This window comes from Elephas maximus, chromosome 3 (assembly GCF_024166365.1).
Source record: "Elephas maximus indicus isolate mEleMax1 chromosome 3, mEleMax1 primary haplotype, whole genome shotgun sequence".
Taxonomy (NCBI): Eukaryota; Metazoa; Chordata; class Mammalia; order Proboscidea; family Elephantidae; genus Elephas; species Elephas maximus.
In genome coordinates this window covers 95,222,091-95,243,229 of record NC_064821.1, presented here as the reverse complement: position 1 = coordinate 95,243,229, position 21,139 = coordinate 95,222,091, and the positions used below count along the sequence as shown (strand labels likewise).

General features: G+C 40.6%; 1 protein-coding gene across 3 annotated transcripts in view; it reads right to left on the bottom strand.

Moving 5' to 3' along the window:
• ZFYVE9 (zinc finger FYVE-type containing 9) overlaps positions 1-19,907 on the bottom strand; it is a 230,502-nt gene extending 210,595 nt beyond the window's left edge. For all 3 annotated transcript variants that reach the window (XM_049875155.1, XM_049875153.1, XM_049875157.1), the window contains exon 1: positions 19,583-19,907. The gene's annotated coding sequence lies outside the window, so the exon portion shown is untranslated. The remainder of the gene's footprint in view (positions 1-19,582) is intronic.
• Positions 19,908-21,139: the final 1,232 nt, after the last annotated feature.

Genomic DNA, 21,139 nt, shown 5'->3' with positions numbered 1-21,139 from the left:
AACCTTGGCTTATAAGTACGTCATCTCAGTGTGTGGGTACAAGCCGAAAAGAGACAACAGCTTCATTATACAGCCACACTTGGGATGACCTTGACAGTGGAAAGGGAAAATCTTCCTAACGGATGGTACTTCAAGTGGTACATCTGGTCATGGACTCTGTGCAGAAAGAAAGTCCTGAAATGAGAATATATAGAATCATGGGCAATGGCAAATGGACTGGCCAGCTGGTCACGGACCTTTAAAGACTGGAAGACGGAGACAAGGAGTAGGAGTGGACGCAAATAAGCAAACATATGGGAGTGGGAGTGAAACATGAAAATCTTTGTCTCACATGTTAATGCCAACCAGAAAGCATTGCAGAAGAGAACTGAAAAACCCAGTAGACAAAATTACTCAGGCAACTGACATTAGCTACCTCACAACTGTCAAGATGGGGACATGAATGAAGTGGTCACTATGGCAGAAATGAAGGTTATTTGTAGATCCACCAGAATGGACTCCCACTTATCAAGGCCTAATCAGGCTACTGCCACCTTTAAATATCCAACCTGTCAGCAACAGAGACCAAAAATGATTCCCCAATATGGCACCATGCCTCAAGCAGTCACTAGGAGGCAAGTTAACTACATTGTGTCCTTCTACCTCATAAGGACCAGAGACAGATTCTCATAGGAATACTTATTCCCAGTATGGGTTTGCTTTTCCTGCCCATAGAGACAGTCAGCACCACTAAAGAAGGGCTTAAAAAGTACCTGGTCCACAGACATGGAATCCCACATAATATCGGCATCCAACCAAGGAAACCACTTCACAGTGAAGGAGCTGTGGTAGGAGGACCATGTGATATGTCCTCTGGACATACCACACAACAGCATCATACCAAAGCAGCCGACTTTACAGAATATTGCAATGGCCTCCTAAAGGCATGGCTGATGTGCCAGCTTAGAGGCAAAAACAGGGTGTTAATCCTCTGGGATGTGGTATATGCACTGATTCAGAGACTATGTCCCCAGAAGGTAGAAAATATGGGTCCAGGAACCAAGAGGTAGAAGCATAAATGGCCCCCACTTATCATCATTCCCAATGATCCACTGGAGGACTTTGTGCTTCCCATTCCCGCAACACAGGCTTTTCACAGTTAGAGGTCCTAGCGCTCAAGGAGGGCATACTCTTGTGAACACATTAAGAGTCGCACTGAACTACAAGCTACAGCTGCAATCTGAGTGTTTGAAATTCCTTGTATCCAGGCATCAGCACACAAGAAGAGGAGTCACCATCTTGGCAAGTTAATTAACCCTGATCAGCAGAAGCAAATAGGGCCGCTGTTACACAATGGGGCAAGAAGGAATACGTATGCAACTCAGATGATCCACTTGGGTATCTCTTGGTATACTCCGTTGCTCAACCTTGAATGTAAATGGACAAATGCTACCACTCCAGCCTGAGAAGCATATGGTTCTCAGAGCTCTCAGAAATGAGGGTTTGGGTCAGACTGACAGGTAAACGACCAAGACCAGCAGAGATGACAACCGAGGGCAAAGGGAATTTAGACTGGATGGTGGAAGACGCAATGAGAACTATTATGGCCCAAGGAAAGGTGTGTGTCAGGATTATATGCTTTCATCACACTTATTCAATCTGTATGCTGAGCAAATAATCTGAGAAACTGGACTACATGAAGAAGAATGGGGCATCAAAATTGGAGGAACACTCATTAACAACCTGCAATATACAGATGACACAATCCTGCTTGTTGAAAGCAAAAAGGACTTGAAGTGCTTACTAATGAAGATCAAAGGCTACAGCCTTTCTGTGGATTACACTTCAACGTAAAGAAACAAAAATCCTCACAACTGGACCAATAAGCAAAATCATGATAAACGGAGAAAAGACTGAAGTTGTTAAGGATTTCATTTTACTTGGATTCACAGTCAATGCCCGTGAAAGCAACAGTCGAGAAATCAAACAACGTATTGCATTGGACAAATCTGGTGCAAAAGCTCTCTTTAAAGTGCTGAAAAGCAAAGATGCTACTTTGAGGACTGAGGTACACCTGACCAAAGTCATGGTATTTTCAATCGCCTCATATGCATGCAAAAGCTGGAAAATGAATAAGGAGGACCGAAGAAAACTGAAACTTGTATGATTAAAGAACACTTCCTTGATCCTTTAGAAATCCTGATCTAAGATGATTTCTCTCTCAAGTCAAGACTGACTGATCCAAGGATTCCAGAAGAAGCTAATAAGGTGAAAGATAACAATTTTCTAGCTAGTTAACAATTTTCCAGATAGTCAAAACTTGCTTGTCTATCTGTATTTCAATATGAGCATCTCTATTTAAAAGTTTTATCACCAAAATGTATTTCATACTTTTGAATGCAAAGCATGCCCTCCTTTGCTTTAGAAACAAAATCTCTGAAGATCTATAATAATGGGGCCACATTTTAATTACAGAGTTCTCACTTTATGGGTATTATGAAAGCTTTAATTATTTCAAGTATGCTACTGGTGACCTGGATATTTTCATACAACATAGCTTCTAGATATGTTCTTCTTAAACACACACACACACGCAATCACAAGAAAGGACAGAAAAAAGGGCACAATGGTTAAGTGCTTGGCTGCTAACCAGAAGGCTGGCGGTTCAAACCCACCCAGTGGCTCTTTGGGAGAAAGACCTGGCGATTTGCTTCTGTAAAGATTATAGCCAAGAAAATCCAGAGAGCGGTCCTACTCAAAATCAACTCGATGGCATCCAACAACAGCTAGAGAAGAAGTGGCCTCAGCCACAGATTATTCATGTAGCTGATTCCCAAAGTTTCAGTGTTCTTACTCAGAAGTATATTCTCTTCAGGGAAAACTTTTATGTAAATTACAATCCCTTGGTCTTGGTTCCCTATTCAGTCCCAGACAGAGTTTACAGCTTCTTTAGTCCTCCTCCCCACCAATTCCATTACTTCATCAATGACATTTTATCACCATTACCCGGAGTTGTCTACATGTAATCTACTCATTCAGTTCTCCTTTAGAAATACTGAATTGAATATTAAATGTGGAAAAAACAAAAACCAAACCCGCTGCCATTGAGTCAATTCTGACTCATGGCAACCCTGTAGAACACAGTAGAACTGCCTCATAGGATTTCCAAGGGGCGCCTGGTAGATTTTACACTGCCAACCTTTTTGGTTAGCAGCCAAGCTCTTAACCACTGTGCAACTAGGGCTCCATTTAATGTGGAAGGGTCTTAATATTTAGTTCACCATTTGTTCTCTAATCAGAGAACTGAGATCCAGAGATCAGTTAGTATATTCTTCTAATAACAGCAAATTGGGCATTTATCATTCAAAAATACCAAGTATAGGAAACCTGAAATTCCTAAAACCCACACACACACACACAGACTTCTTACACAAACTGCTACATGTTAGTATACTTCAGAGGCAAACATCCACCAAAGCAATCAACTAAGCCTGTGCTCTCCTAATACGAATACTTTCTAAAGCACAATGGAAGATCCAAGATAAAACAGACACAGACACATGGGAGGTTCACATGATTAAAAAAGAATGCGGACTTTGTAGTCAGAGAAATGTGAGTTTGAGTCATGTATGTGGACTTAGGAAAGTCAATAAAACTCTCCAAGTCTCAGCTGTAAAATAGGCCAAAGATTATGGATATTATAAGGTAACTGTAAAATTTAGGAATAATATACATAAAACACCCAGAAGGAATCTGCCATGCTATAGGCAAAGCTTTTATATTACACAAATAAGTAATACAACGTAAAAGAAATCAAGGAAAGCTTTGTAAACCTGGAATCTTGGAATGACTGAATAGTAGAGCATGCAGAAATGAGAGTGAGAAAAGATATGTTTGGAACCAAATCAGGAAGGGCTGCCTGCCAGGTTACAGAAATCTCACCTTGTTTTTTAGGCATTGAAGAGAAACTTCCAAGAGTGGCCTCAAAATAACTTCAAAAATAATTAATCTCAGCTACTAATAAAAAAAATCTATGGGCAGTTATTGCATCATTAGAATCATAAAAAGGCCTACATAATGCATTTTGAAGTTTTAAGGTTTTTCTGAAATTGGCAACACTACACTTACCTTTTAGGGGTTGTTTCTCTTGCTTAATTGATAATAAAAAATGGAGACGAAAGTAAAGTTTACATAAGCCCTGAGAGAATGTTTTCACAAAATTTTGATACTGCTTGCTTGACTTATTTAATAAAGAGAATTTTTAGATACTCTATTGTACAATGAAATAATAATAAAGACATATATTATTCACTCTCTCTTCGTTTTAATAAAACGAATTCTGGCAGTTAAAATACCAAACCTTAACATGAGAGGTTAGAAAAGAAACATATTACAAAAAGAAATGTATACCTTTTCATTAGCCCCACCGAAAAGGCTCTAGAGCTGCTGTTTTGTAACTCTATACGGAAATTATGGCAACTAAAAGGCTGTATAACTAGCGCAAGCCTTTCAGCTCAGTTCAAAATCAGCATTAATGGTTCTGAAGGTGATCTTAATCAAGTGGGAAAATACTATGGGCATTCCACTGCAGTGAAGATGAAGGCCCAGAATTTGTACTTCCTTTAAGAAAACAATGGCTCCCTGCAGTATTTCCTAACGGGTTTGAAAAAACTTTAGAAACAAGCCATTATTGCTGACTTTGAACTAAGTCCTACAAAACCTCATAGAAAAGCTTAAATATTTTGAATGGGAACAAAGGATAAAGGAGTATTCTACATATAAGAATAAAGAACAATGACTAATCTGTATTTACATAGAATTACATATCATTGAGATGTAATAAAATGTAATAGCAATCCTTAAAATTAGCCAGATCAGAGCACTCAGAAATGTTAATGGCTAAGTATGCAACTGGACTCCTACTAATTTTTAGAAATGTTTTAGCAGAGGTAAAGGAAAACTACTAAATTTAGGGCTTACTTTGGTTAAGAAATATTCTTAGAAGACAACCTTTCATACAGTTGAAGTCCCTGTACCACCACCATCCCCATCACTACCCAAAGTGGTTAACCAGTTCCACTGAGTTCACTGTTTACTAAACAGGAGACTACAAAGTTAGCCTCTTTTATCTTCAAGCCAAAGGCTCCTTGTCATCAAAGAATCTGGCAATTTATCTACAATAAAACCTTCAACAATTTACCTAATGACTGTAATAAAAGTTATAAATCTCAATTAGAACCTTACTTTACCACTTCAAACCCACTAGGATGGCTGCAATTAAAAAAAAAATTTAATAACAAGTGTTGGTAAGGATGTAGAAAAAAAGGAATCCTCATACTGTGTTGATAGCAATGTAAAATGGTGCAGGTGCTTTGTAAAAAAGTCTGGCAGTTCCTCAAATGGCTACACACAGAGTTACCATAAAAAACCCACTGCCGCAAAAGATATGAATAGACACTTCACTAAAGAAGACACTCAGGTAGACATATAGCTAACAGATATATGAGGAAATGTTCACGATCATTAGCCATTAGAGAAATGCAGATCAAAACTGCAATGAGATTTCATCTCACTCCAACAAGGCTGGCATTAATCCAAAAAACACAATAAATGTTGGAGAGGCTGTGGAAAAATTGGAACACTTATACACTGCTGGTGGGAATGTAAAATGGTACAACCACTTTGGAAATCGATTTGGCGCTTCCTTAAAAAGCTAGAAATAGAACTACCATACCATCCAGCAATCCCACTCCTTGGAATATATCGTAGAGAAATAAGAGCCTTTACACGAACAGATATATGCACACCCATGTTTATTGCAGCACTGTTTACAACAGCAAAAAGCTGGAAGCAACCAAGGTGCCCATCAACGGATGAATGGATAAATAAATTATGGTATATTCACACAATGGAATACTACGCATCGATAAAGAAAAGTGAGGAATCTGTGAAACATTTCATAACATGCAGGAACCCGGAAGGCATTATGCTGAGTGAAATTAGTCAGTTGCAAAAGGACAAATATTGTGTAAGACCACTATTATAAGCACTTGAGAAACAGTTTAAAGTGAGAAGAAAACATTCTTTTGTGGTTACCAGAGGGGGGAGGGAGGGAGGGTGGGAGAGGGGCATTCACTAATTAGATAGTAGATAACAACTACTTTAGGTGAAGGAAAAGACAGCACACAATAAAGGGGATGTAAGCACAACTGGACTAAACCAAAAGCAAAGAAGTTGCCTGAATAAACTGAATGCTTCGAAGGCCAGTGTAGCAGGGGCAGGGGTCTGGGGACCATCGTTTCAGGGGACATCTAAGTGAACTGGCATAATAAAATCTATTAAGAAAACATTCTGCATCCCACTTTGACGTGTGGTGTCTCGGGTCTTAAACACTAGAAAGCAGCCATCTAAGATGCATCAATTGGTCTCGACCCACCTGGATCAAAGGAGAATAAAGAACACCAAGGACACAAGGCGATTACGAGCCCAAGAGACAAAAAGGGCCACATGAACCAGAGACTACATCATCCTGAGACTAGAAGAACTAGATGGTGCCCGGCTACAACCAATGACTGCCCTGACAGGGAACACAACAGAGAACCCATAAGGGAGCAGGAGAGCAGTGGGATGCAGACCCCAAATTCTCATAAGACCAGACTTAAGGGTCTAGGACTACAAGGACCCCAGTGGTCATGGCCCCCCGACCTTCTGTTGGCCCAGGACAGGAACCATTCCGGAAGCTAACTCTTCAGACATGGATTGGACCAGACAATGGGTTGGAGAGGGATCCTGGTGAGGAGTGAGCTTCTTAGACCAGGTGGACACTTGAGACTATGTTGGCATCTCCTGCCTGGAGGGGAGATGAGAGGGTGGAGGGGGTTAGAATCTGGCGAAATGGACACGAAAAGAGAGAGTGGGGCTGTCTCATTAGGGGGAGAGTAATTGGGAGTGTGTAGCAAGGTGTATATGGGATCTTGTGTGAGAGACTGACTTGATTTGTAAACTTTCACTTAAAGCACAATAAAAATTATTAAAAAAAAAAAAAAAACCCATTGCCGTCAAGTCGACTCCAAGTCACAGCAATCCTATAGGACAGTGTAGAACTGCCTCATAGGGTTTCCAAGGAGTAGCTGGTAGATTCAAACTGCCGACGTTTTGGTTAGCAGCCGAGGTCTTAACCACTGCGCCACCAAGGCTCCAGAGTTACCATAAACCCAGTGCTGTCAAGTCGATCCTGACTCACAGCCATACAGCCCAACAATTTCACTCCTAGGCATATGAATACCCAAGAGAAATGAAAACATAAGTGTATACAGTAACTTGCACAGAAACGTGCAATATTATTCATACTAGCCAAAAAGTGAAAACTAAATTTCCATGAACTGATAATGGGTAAGTAAAATGTGGTATATCCATACAACGGAATATAACTCAACAATAAAATTGAATGAAGAACATTACATGTACGATATGGATGAATCTTAAAAACATTATGCTAAATCAAAGAAGTTGGTCACATATTATAATTAGGTTTCCTAGAGCTAAGGGACTAGGGAGATAACCCAGTGCGAATGCTAATGGGTATAGGTTTCTTTTTGGAAGGATGAAAACGTTCTAAAATTTAAAATAAAATTAAAAAAAATTTTTTTTTTTTTTTTAATTAAAGGGTAGCAATATTTGCACAACTGAGAATATACTAAAAGTCCTTGAATTGTACACTTTGTTGTTCTTGTTATTAGGTGCCCTAGAGTCTTTTCAGACTCACAGCAACTCACAGAACAAAAAACTGCCTGGTCCTTGATCATCCTCACAATCGTTATGCTTGAGCCCATTGTTGCAGCTACTGTGTCAATTCATCGCATTGAGGATCTTCCTCTTTCTCTCTGACCCTCTACTTTACCAAGCATGATGTCCTCCTCCAGGAACAGGTCCCTCCTGATAACATGTCCAAAGTACATGAGACAAAGTCCTCACTCTGGCTGTATTTCTTCCAAGACAGACTTGTTTGTTATTCTGGCTGTCCATGATATATTCAATATTCTTCGTCAACACCATAAATCAAAGGCAGCAATTCTTCGTTCTTCCTTATTCACTGTCCAGTTTTCGCATGCACGAGGCAACTAAAATATCATAGCTGGGTTATGCACACCTTAGTCCTTAAAATGACATCTTTGCTTTTTAACACTTTAAAGAGGTCTTTTGCAGACCACTCGGCCAATGCAATATATCGTTTGCTTTCTTGACTGCTGCTTCCAAGAGCACTGATTGTGGATCCAAGTAAAATGAAATCCTTGACAACTTCAATCTTTTCTCCATTTATTCATGATGTTGCCTATTGGTCCAGTTGTGAGGATTTTTATTTCTTTATGTGGAGGTGCAATCCATAGTGAAGGCTGTAGTCTTTTGATCTTCATCAGTACAAGTCTCCACTTTCAGCAAGCAGGATTGTGTCACCTGCATAACATAGGTTGTTAATGAGCCTCCAATCCTGATGCTCCGTTCTTCATATAATCCAGCTTCTCGGATTATTCACTCAGCATACAGACTGAATAAATATGGTGAAATGATACAACCCTGATGCACACCTTTCCTGACTTTACATCACAAAGCATCCCTTTGTTCTGTTCAAACAACTACCTCTTGGTCTATGCACAGGTTCTGTATGAGCACAAATTCAGTGTTCTGGAATTCCCGTTCTTCACGATGTTATCCATAATTTGTTATGATTCACACTGTCTAATGCCTTTGCATAGTCAATATAACACAAGTAAACATCTTTCTAGTATTCTCTGCGTTCAGTCAAGATCCACCTGACATTAGCAATGGATATCCCTTGTTTCATGCCCTCTTCTGAATCCAGCTTGAATTTCTGGCAGTTCCTGTCAATATACTGCTGCAACTGTTTTTAATTATCTTCAGAAAAATTTTACCTGCATGTAATATTAATGATATTGTTCGATAATTTCCACATTCTGCTGGATTACCTTTCTTTGGAATGGGTGCGAATATGGATCTCTTCCAGTTGGTTGGCCAGGTAGCTGTCTTCCAAGTTTCTTTGCACAGACAAATGAGCACCTCCAGTGCTGCGTTCCTTCATTGAAACATCTCAGTTGGTATTCTGTCAATTCCTGGAGCCTTGTTTTTCACCAATGCCTTCAGTGCAGCTTGGACTTCTTCAGTACATCAGTTCTTGATCATGTGCTACCTCCTAAAATGGATGAATGTTGAACAATTGTTTTTGGTAGTAACTGTGTATTTATTCCACCTTCTTTTGATGCTTCCTGCATCATTTAATATTTTGCCAGGAGACTCCTTCAGTACTGCAACTCAAGGCTTGAATTTTTTCTTCAGTCTTTTCAGTTTTAAAAATGGCAAGCATGTTCTTCATTTTTGGTTTTCTAACTCCAAGTCTTTGCATATTTCATTATAATACTTTGTCTTTTCTAGCCACCCTTTGAAATCTTCTGTTCAGCACTTTTACCGGATATTTCTTCTGTTCGCTTTAGCTACTTTTCCTTCAGGAGCAAGTTTAGAGTCTCTTTCGACATTCTTCTTGGTCTTTTCTTTCTTTCCTGTCTTCTTAATGATCTCTTGCTTTTTTTATGTAGGATGTCCTTGATGTCATTCTATAACATCTGGTCTTCGGTTGTTCAATGCATCAAATCTATTCTTGACGGAAAAAAAAAAAAAAAACTGTTGCTGTCAAGTCGATTCTGACTCATAGCAACCCTATAGGACAGAGGAGAACTGCTTCATAGGGTTTCTAAGAAGCAGCTGGTGGATTCGAACTCCTGACGTTTTGGTTAGCAGCAGTATCTCTTAACCACTGTGCCACCAGGGCTTCATTCTTGAGATGGTCTCTCAGTTCCAGTGGGATATACTCAAGGTTGTATTTTGGCTCCTCTAATTTTCTTCAGCTTCAACTTGAACTTGCATATGAGCAACTGATGGTCCATTCCACAGTCGGCCCCCACCTTGTTCTGACTGCTGATATCATCATCTCTTTCCACAGATGTAGTCAATTTGATTCCTGTGTTTTCCATCTGGTGAGGTCCACGTGTGTAGTCACTGTTTATGTTGTCGAAAAAAGGTATCTGCAATGAAGAAGTCGTTGCTCTTGCAAAATTCTATCACGTGATCTCCAGCATCATTTCTATCACCGAGGCCATACTTTCCAACTACTTCTTGTTTCCAACTTTTGTGTTTAAACACCAGTAATTATCAATGCATCTTGCTTGCATGTTTGGTCAATTTTAGGCTACAGAAGTTGATAAAAATCTTCAATTTCTTCATCTTTGATATTAGTGGTTGGTGCGTAAATTTGAATAATAATTGTATTAACTGATCTTCCTTCTAGGGGTATGGATATTATACTATCACTGACAGTGTTGTACTTCAGAATAGATCTTGAAATGTTCTTTTTGACAATGAGTGCAACATCATTTGTCTTCAGTTTGTCATTCCTGGCATAGTAGACCATATGACTGTCCAACTCAAAATGGCCAATTACAGTCCATTTCATCTCATTAATGCCCACGATACCTATCTTTACATGTTCCATTTCAATTTTGACAACATCCAATCTTCCTAGACTCATACTTCATACGTTCTGCATTCCAATTGTTAACGGATGTTTGCAACTGTTTCTTCTCATTTTAAGTTGTGCCACATCAACAAACGCAAGTCCCAAAAGCTTAACTCCATCCACGTCATTACAGTCAACTCCATTTTGAGGAGGCAGCTCTTCCCCAGTTGTATTCTGAGTGCCTTCCGACCTGAGGGGCTCATCTTCCAGCACTACATCAGACAACGTTCCGCTGCTTTTCATACGGTTTTCACTGGCTATTTTTTTCGGAAGTAAACTGCTAGGTCCTTCTTCGTAATCTGTCTTGGCCTGGAAACTCTGCTGAAACCTGTCTACCATGGATGACCCTGCTGGTATTTGAAATACCGGTAGCACAGCTTCCAGTATCACAGCAACATACAAGCCACCACAGCAAAACAAACATAGACGAGAGATGGAAATTTCTATACTCATTTTGCCATTTGCTTAGGTCTTGTCTCCTAAGACTCCTTCCCTCAAAAGTTAATAAATTACCACTTAAGTTTTATTAATTTTAAAAATCTAGGGCATGGATTTAATAATTCTCTATTTTAAAAACTTCAACAGACTTAAATTTTTGTATGCAAAACTAACTTGAGCTGTAAACGTTCACCTTATGCACAGTTAAAAACAAAACAAAGAGTATCGTCATATCCTTAAGGATATATATGATCATAATTAAGAAAGAAGGAAAACGTGGCAAATTACTATGGAAATACCAACTAAAGAAATTACGATAGCCAAAAGCCTAAGGCCACAAAAGCATTTAAAAAGTTTTTTTTTTTAAGTAAATAAATGTAAGGATTTTAAACTAAAAGACAATTTACAGAGAAAATTTTAAGATCTTTACAAATAGCTCTGTAATATAAAATCCCAAGTGCTTCAAGATTCCCATCAACATACATTTCCCTTGCTCAATATGAATCCAATGACTTTTTCTTGATTTCAATGTATCCATAAAGATTTCCTCTTTGTAATGGTTAAGCTTGTGTGTCAGTTTGGCTGGGCCATGATTCTTAGTTTGGCAGTTTATGTAATGATGTAGTTTGTCAGTTATGTAATGATGTAGTTTGGCAATTATGTAATGATATAGTTTGGCAGTTACATAACGATGTAGTCATCCTCCATGATGTGATCTGATGTGATCAGCCAGTTGTAAGGAACGTTTCCTCGGGGGTATGGCCCGCATCCAATATATAAATGTAGATTTGGCAAGGCCTGCTTACTTGCTCTGGATCCTATCACTATGATCCTAAACAAGTTTCAGTGGAGCTTCCAGACAGACCAGGAAGAAAGGTGTGGAGATCTATTTCTGAAAATTAGCCAACAAAAACCCTGTGGATCACAATGGTCTGATTTGCAACTCATCATGGGGATAGTGCAGGACCAGGTGGCATTTAGCTGAGTTGTGCATGAGGTCACCATGAGTCTGGAGCTGACTCAAGGGCAGCTAACAATAACAACGTAAATTACGTAAATTACAATAATTCAAAAGAAAAAAATTTTAAGTTTCACATAATTAGTAAAACAGGAAATATAAATAGCATTTTCAATGTATTTTATTTCAAATTATTTACCTTATTAAATAAAATTCATTGAAAATTAGAAAGCATAAGAAAGGTCAAAAAGGGGAGAGTGTTGACACGTCGCAGGGTTGGCAACCAATATCACAAAAAATATGTGTACTAATTGTTCACTAAGAAACTAAAGCACAATTAAAAAAAAAAAAGAAAGCACAAGACATTCTAACTGTACCATTAAAATTCTAACCCTACTAAGTAAGACCTTGGTTCCTTTAACTTAGCAATCTCTAATACTTCAAAACTGATCGTGCTGACTTTATTTTTCAGTAGTAAACCATATAAATAATTAATGATCCTTCCAACTCTTTCAAAACTCAAAGAGAAGTAAACAAGAAATACATTTTCCACTTCCAGAGTAATTCTGGTTTACCAGGACTCATGGGACTAAATTAGAGCTCTGATTCACACATTGTATCATTTAATCCTCACAAATAATCCTACGAAGTAGGTATTACCAGTCTCATTTTATGTAAGAGTAAACTGAGGTTAAAAGGGGTAAGAAACTGTCCAAGTCATATAGGCTGTAAGACTGGAACCCATATCTGACAGGTTATAAAATCTAGTTCTAAACTATTGTAGTTTGTAAGGAAAAGCCTAAATTTTGAAGACTCCATAATTCTTAAATTATGAAAACTTAATAATCTGACATGATTTTTTAGAAACTAAGTATATGAACTATTTCTATTCATTACCTGCCACTATATATCTTTCAATAAGAATGTTGCTCTATATAATGTAGGTCAGGTACACACAACTAAAATCAAAGATCAACCTAAAACTGTGAAAATGAATAATTTATAATAAGTGTGCCCTACACAGAGGCGATAGCTAAATTGCTAGCTAAAATGAAATGGAAAATATGTGTGATAAATTAGGATAAAAATTGCTCTTTATCTTGAGCTTCTTGGCTCAAGAAGACACATGACACTAGGTGGACAGCTCCTGTCGGGAGGGGAAACGAGAGGGAAGAGCAGGTCAGAAGCTGGCTGAATGGACACAAGGAATACATGGTGGAGAGATGGACTGTGCTGTCTCATTAGGGGGAGAGCAACTAGAAGTACATAGCAAGGTGTATATAAATTCTTATACGAGACTGATTTGATTTGTAAGCTTTCATTTAAAGCATAATTTTTTTAAAAATGCTATCAAAAATTTCAACGAATTTCAAAAGTAGACTCCTGGATGCCCTTTATCACCGCTCTTATTCAACATTGTGCTAGAGGTCCTAGCCAGAGCAATTAGGCTAGATAAAGAAATAAAGGGCATCTGGATTGGCAAGGAAGAAGTAAAATTTTCTCTATTTGTGGATGACATGATCTTATACACAGAAAACCCTAAGGAATCCTCCAGAAAACTACTGAAACTAATGGAAGAGTTTGGCAGAGTCTCAGGTTACAAGATAAACATACAAAAATCACTTGCATTCCTCTACATCAACAAAAAGAACATCGAAGAGGAAATTACCAAATCAATACCATTCACAGTAGCCCCCAAGAAGATAAAATACTTAGGAATAAATCTTACCAAAGATGTAAAAGACCTATACAAAGAAAACTACAAAGTGCTAGTGCAACAAACTAAAAGGGACCTACACAAGTGGAAAAACATACCTTGCTCATGGATAGGAAGACTTAACATAGTAAAAATGTCTATTCTACCAAAAGCCATCTATACATACAATGCACTTTCGATCCAAATTCCAATGCCATTTTCTAAAGTGATGAAGAAATCACCAACTTCACCTGGAAGGGAAAGAAGCCCCGGATAAGTAAAGCATTACTAAAAAAGAAGAAGAAAGTGGGAGGCCTCACTCTACCTGATTTTACAACCTATTATACATCCACAGTAGTCAAAACAGCCTGGTACTGGTACAACGACAGGCACACAGATCAATGGAACAGAATTGAGAATCCAGACATAAATCCACCCACATATGAGTAGCTGGTATTTCACAAAGGCTCCAAAACAGTTAAATGGGAAGGACAGTCTTTTTAACAAATGGTGCTGGCATAACTGGATATCCATTTGCAAAAAAATGAAACAGGACCCATACCTCACACCATGCACAAAAACTAACTCCAAGTGGATCAAAGACCTAAGCATAAAGATTAAAACGATAAAGATCATGGAAGAAAAAATAGGGACAACCTTAGAAGCCCTCATACAAGGCATAAACAGAATACAAAATATTACCAAAAATGACGAAGAGAAACCAGATAACTGGGAGCTCCTAAAAATCAAACACCTATGCTCATCTAAAGACTTCACCAAAAGAGTAAAAAGACCACCTACAGACTGGGAAAGAATTTTCAGCTATGACATCTCCGACCAGCGCCTGATCTCTAAAATCTATATGATTCTGTTAAAACTCAACCACAAAAAGACAAACAACCCAATCAAAAAGTGGGCAAAGGATATGAACACACACTTCACTAAAGAAGATATTCAGGCAGCTAACAGATACATGAGAAAATGCTCTCGATCATTAGCCATTAGAGAAACGCAAATTAAAACTACGATGAGATTCCATCTCACTCCAATAAGGCTGGCGTTAATCCAAAAAACACAAAATAATAAATGTTGGAAAGGCTGCGGAGAGATTGGAACTCTTATACACTGCTGGTGGGAATGTAAAATGGTACAACTACTTTGGAAATCTATCTGGTGTTTTCTTAAAAAGTCACAAATAGAACTACCATGCAACCCAGAAATCCCACTCCTCGGAATATACCCTAGAGAAATAAGAGCCTTCACACGAACAGATATATGCACACCCATGTTTACTGCAGCACTGTTTACGATAGCAAAAAGCTGGAAGCAACCAAGGTGTCCATCAATAGACAAATGGTTAAATAAATTATGGTACACTCACACAATGGAATACTACGCATCGATAAAGAACAGTGACGAATCTGTGAAACATTTCATAACATGGAGGAACCTGGAAGGCATTATGCTGAGTGAAATTAGTCAGAGGCAAAAGGACAAATATTGTATAAGACCACTATTATAAGATCTTGAGAAATAGTATAAACTAAGAAGAACACATTCTTTTGTGGTTACGAGAGGCGGGAGGGAGGGAGGATGGGAAAGGGGTACTCACTGATTAGTTAGTAGATAAGAACTACTTTAGGTGAAGGTAAGGACAATACTCAATACAGGGACGGTCAGCTCAACTGGACTGGACCAAAAGCAAAGAAGTTTCCGGGATAAAATGAATGCTTCAAAGGTCAGCGGAGCAAGGGCGGTGGTTTGGGGAATATGGCTTAAGGGGACTTCTAAGTCAATTGGCAAAATGAATTCTATTATGAAAACATTCTGCATCCCAGTTTGAAGTGTGGTGTCTGGGGTCTTAAATGCTAACAAGCGGCCATCTAAGATGCATCAATTGGTCTCAATCCACCTGGATCAAAGGAGAATGAAGAACACCAAGGTCACACGATAACTATGAGCCCAAGAGACAGAAAGGGCCACATGAACTAGAGACTTACATCATCCTGAGACCAGAAGAACTAGATGGTGCCTGGCCACAACCGATGACTGCCCTGACAGGGAGCACAACAGAGAACCCCTGAGGGAGCAGGAGATCAGTGGGATGCAGACCCCAGATTCTTATAAAAAGACCAGACTTAATGGTCTGACTGAGACTAGAAGAATCCCGGCGGTCATGGTCCCCAAACCTTCTGTTGGCCCAGGACAGGAACCATTCCCGAAGACAACTCATCAGACATGGAAAGGACTGGACAATGGGTTGGAGAGAGATGCTGATGAAGAGTGAGCTATTTGTATCAGGTGGACACTTCAGACTGTATTGACATCTCCTGTCTGGAGGGGAGATGGGAGGGTAGAGAGGGTTAGAAACTGGCAAAACAGTCACAAGAGGAGAGACTGGAAGGAGGGAGCGGGCTGACTCATCAGGGGGAGAGTAAATGGGAGTATGCAGTAAGGTGTATATAAGCTTATATGTGACAGACTGACTTGATTTGTAAACTTTCACTTAAAGCACAATAAATACTATTTAAAAAAAAAAAAAGTAGACTCCTTCTCTAAAAAATTAAAGCTACCAGGTTTTAAGTCATAAGAAATTTCAATGTCTGGTTTTTGTTTTTGTTTTTCCCCAAAAGGGAAAATGGAAATAAGCATTTATTAAGCACCTTCTATTTGACAAACACCAAGCTAATTGCTTTTAATTACATTTATCTCATGAAACCTGTTTCCTTGCCTGTGAGGGGTACTATTACTCCATTTGTACATCAAGAAGAAACTAAGAATCTAAGTATTACATTGCTCTAAGAGGTGTAGTAAGGAGTCCTGCCCACATCTAATTCCATACTCTGCACCACACCGTGCAATTAACAACCATAAAACATACACACACATACCCTTTAGGTATGTAAGAATTTAAGTTCAAATCTAAGCAATGATCTTTTAAACAACTTTGTGCATTGGAACAAGTCTCTGGCTAGCACAGTCCAAAGGAAAGTTTACTGAATAGAATGACAGTGGTAGTCTAGCAACGGAGGAAGAAACAGGATCATCTCCACTCATTATGTCTTTCTAAAGAAGTTAATGTAAAAGTATCACTTTCTAAGCAACATATACAATTATCTCCTTAAAAAAATGACACACTGAATCGGAAATTGGAAGAGAAAGGAATGACTATACATTAAAAAGTATTATTAATGTTCCTAAAGTGCAAGATACTGGATTAGGAATTAAAAACAAACAACGTTGCCATCCAGTCAACTGTGACTCACTGCGACGCTACAGACAGAGTATAACTTCCTCATAGGGCTTCCATAGGTGGATTCAAACTGCCAACCTTTTAGTTAGCAGCCGAGCCCTTAACCACTGCGCCACCAGGGCTCCAGATTAGGGATCCAAAACCCAAACCCACTGCCGTCGAGTCCGACTCATAGCGACCCGAAAGGACAGACTAGAACTGCCCCATAGAGTTTCCAAGGAGCGCCTGGAGGACTTGAACTGCCGACCTCTTGGTTAGCAGCTGTAGCACTTAACGACTACGCCACCAGGGTTTCCAGATTAGGGATAGAAGCCTTAAATAGAGATCTAGCATGTTCCACTCAATTAACAACACCTGTCCGACCCTGCCTTGTAACAGTTAATTAAACATGTCCTGCTTCCACAATTACCTAATTGCTAGCAGAGCCCTTGGTCATTATTGTGTTTCCCAGAACACCTAAGGCAGCACCTAGCACTTAATAGATAAAAATTTATAAAAAATCTTTTGCAGTTTACAAAACTTTTTCAGACACATCACTTGATGTATTCACCCTGAAAGTCTTGCAAGATAAGTATAACAACCATCTTCATTTCATAGGCAATGACATTGAGGTCCAGGGAGATTAACTGCCAAGGTAAGTGACCAAGTGTCTTTCTATAACACCACATTTACCACAGTAGGCCGTCAATAAATGTTTGTTGATCAAATCAACTGTCCCTCAAAATATCGTTATTTTTCTTTCTAAGATTATAGCACCATTATCTGTTGTCACAAGAAATGAATGTAATGCCATTTAAAATTGATAGCTTTGTTAGAAAACAGAGATGGTTGTTTCAGCTCCACAAGGCTAGTTAACTTTAAACTCCATTATCAGTGACTCTCAAAGTTTAGTAGAACTAAGAATCAGGAAGCTTGATAAAATGAAGACCCTTGGGCTACCATCGTCCCTAGAAATTCTGATTCAAGGGCCAGGAATTCGCATATCTTAATACACACTCTCAGCTGATGCTAACGTTGGAGGTCTTCAGAAACACACTGAGAATTGAATCAAACTTTTTAAAACCTAAGTTCGACTAACGAATATAAATTTTAATCAAACCAATTTTTTACAGTTAGAAATATTTAAACAAAATTTTACGAAAATAATACAGGGCTACATTACCTAACTCAGTAAAAAAAAATTTTTTTTTTTAATAGGTCCTCAAAATCTGTTTAGCACACTGAACCTCCCTAGACTTCAGGAGCTCCTTCTGCTGCACGAGAAATGAGGAGTCTTTGAGGTAGTTACCCGTGTTAATCCAAGTTTTATTTGATGAATTCAACCATGGTTGCAGTGTAATTTAGTAAAACATTTTTAGGTGTTATCAAAATGGCTGGGTTTTAAACAGTAAAACAGAACTGTAAGTTAACTTTGAACCTAATACCCAGAAATCATAATTAAAAATCACCATCAGTACAAGCCCACTTTAAACTTTGAATGACCCTCAAAATGTACTAACTGCGGGATTATGGCTGATTTCTCGTCCATTATTAATTTTTATTCCTTGAAAGCCCACAAGTACCTTTCTTTAAATTTTGCACATTAAGAATATTTTTTCATGTTATAAGTTTTAAAAGCACCGACTTAATCCTACAAGCTTCACACACGTAACAGGAAGACAAGAATAACCTGTAACCGTATTTATTATAAACCATAAACATCCAAATATCTGATTTATGGTATCAAACTGTAATCAACTTTTTTTTACATTAATACCAGAACAGATCATTTTTGCTCTAACATGGTATTCCATTTTCATCAGTACTTTTTCTAATAACAGTATGATTTTTAGAAAAATCCTCTTGTTTATCCTTTCTCTGGATCTATTATGGTGGAACATTTTTGTACCGTGGACTGAAACATTACAAAATTTCTTATTCTGGGAAGGGGAGAAAGACAGACCTTTGTAAAAAGAGATATTTTTATAATTACCGAGTATTTATATAGGAAACAACATCGCAAAAGCTGGGATGGGGCTTTCTCCAAGGCAGACCGCGCTTACAAGAGTCAAGATGTAATACAAGAAGGCAGGGATAAGCTACCGGCAGGTGATGACATTTCACCTCAAATAAGACGCAAAGGGTTTTTCTCAAGCAAGTCAGATCCGGAAATGACACTCCAGGAGCACCAGGGCCTCTCAGAGCCCCCCACTCTCCGCACCCCAATTCTCATCTCCTTCCCTCCCCCCCCCCCCCCCCCGCGGGACGTTGCGGGACTCGGTGTGGGGAGCGAGCAGCCAAGGCTGTTTGCAAACAGCCGTCCTCTGCCTCCCTCTGGGATGTACGTACAGGGCCCGGGGTAAGAGGCTGCGCTCGCCCCGCGCCCAGGCAAACCCAAAGGGCTCCCGCGCCCCCGCTCGCCCCCAGCCCCACACGCCTGGCCGCGCCGGAACGGAGGCCGGGGCTGGGGCTTCTCGGCGGCTTGGGGCCTAGTCGCCCCCCTCCCCCCGCCCCAGCGCCTCCAGCCTCCCAGGGAACGCGGGGGGAGAGGAAGGGCTGAGGCCCCAGAACCGCGGGATGGGGGAGGCGGCCGCAGCGGTAGGACGCCCGGTCCGCCCGGCCCGAGGGCGGTCGCCGGGGCCCCCGCGGGCAGCGGGAGGCTGACGAGCCCGACCCGCGTCGCGCCGCACTCACCTCGAGCAGCGGCCGCCGCCTCAGCATGGCCGGGGGGGTTGTCCCTGAGCTGGCAGCCTCCTCCGGAGGGCACCGGCGCGGCCCCAGGCGCCGCCGCGGAGCCTCCCACTCCTGAAGGGGCTGTGGCCGCCGCTGCTGCTGGGGCCCAGAGCCCGCCGAGCCGCATCGGGCTCTCGGGCCGCCGCAGCCACGCGGATCCCGGAGGAGCGTCGCTGAGCCGGGCCGGGGGCGCAAGGCTGCGGTGGGACGAGCGAGGCGCTGCGCGCGAGGATCCTCCGCGAAGCCTCCAGCGTAGTCGCGGCCGCTCCTGCTGCCTGCGCCGCCGGCGCCGCTGGGCCACAGCGCCCCCTGGACCCCACGCCTGGCTACGGCGCTGGGACTGCGGAGGCCGCGCGGGGCGCGAGCGGGCGGGAGGACGGCCTGGGGGAGACTGGAGCCCCGCGCTCCTCGCGCAGCTCTCGCCCCGGGAGACGCCTCCCGGGGAACGGAAACCCCTTGGTCCCCACCGCCCCTAGTCCTCAGGCCCCAACATCTTTTCTTTCTCTCGGTAAGGTGCGTGAATGTTCCTGTCACTCGGTTCTGCACCTGAGGGCAGGAGTGTGAGGGCATCTCCTCGTTTTCATCTCGCAGGACTCGAGGGGATCCCTTCAAATCCCAACACTGTGTTTGGGTGAAAGAAGAGTGACCCAGAACAAACCATTTTTCAAACACACACACATGCGCGCACGCACGCGCGCGCACACATACATGCACACCTTTCCCAAAACAGAGGGACTTGTCTTTGACCTTAACTTTTGGGGGGCTCTACTGTTCACATCATAACAGAATCTTCCTACAGTTGCCAAACTTTTAGCCCCCATCCCCCGAAAAAACAAAAAAAGGGGGGGGGAATGTCAAGCAAGAGAATACCCAACGTATTGTCCTGAAATTCATAAACAACTTAGAAGTAAAACGAAGAAAAACCAGCCTTACATCCCACCCCCTGCAAATCCTAGGTAAGGCTCTAAAGGAAGGAAGTTGTTTTTTAGTGGGAGCTGCGGAGTCTTTGGTTTACAGGTAACCCACATTCACTCTCACTTAACCACTAGGGTGCAAACGTCAGAACCAAAAACAAAAAGGATGTCAGACGGGAAGTAGGGAGAGAAATTCTCCAAATCCTCTGGTCCCCAAATTTTCTGGATACAGTATTTTATCACAGAGTGGTATAGTAGAATGAACAGGAACTTTGGTGTCAGACAAATCGTGATACTATTTCCAGTTCTGTCATGCCTTAGCTTTATGACCCTAGGCAAGTTATAACATTTCTGAACATCCGTTTTCTCATACCTACCTTGCTGATTGTTGTGAATATTGGAGATAATTTATGTAAAGGAACTGGCCCATAAAAAAAAAACCCATAGAAGATAATAAATTCCAACTATTGTTAATTCCAGAATGCCCTAACTGCTAGTCTTTCTTAGTTTCAACATTGTGCCCATCTGTTTTTGTTTTTCTCTTATGTGTGTGTGTGTAAGTATATTCATATTAAAAAAAAAATGGGTGCATCATTCTTCACCA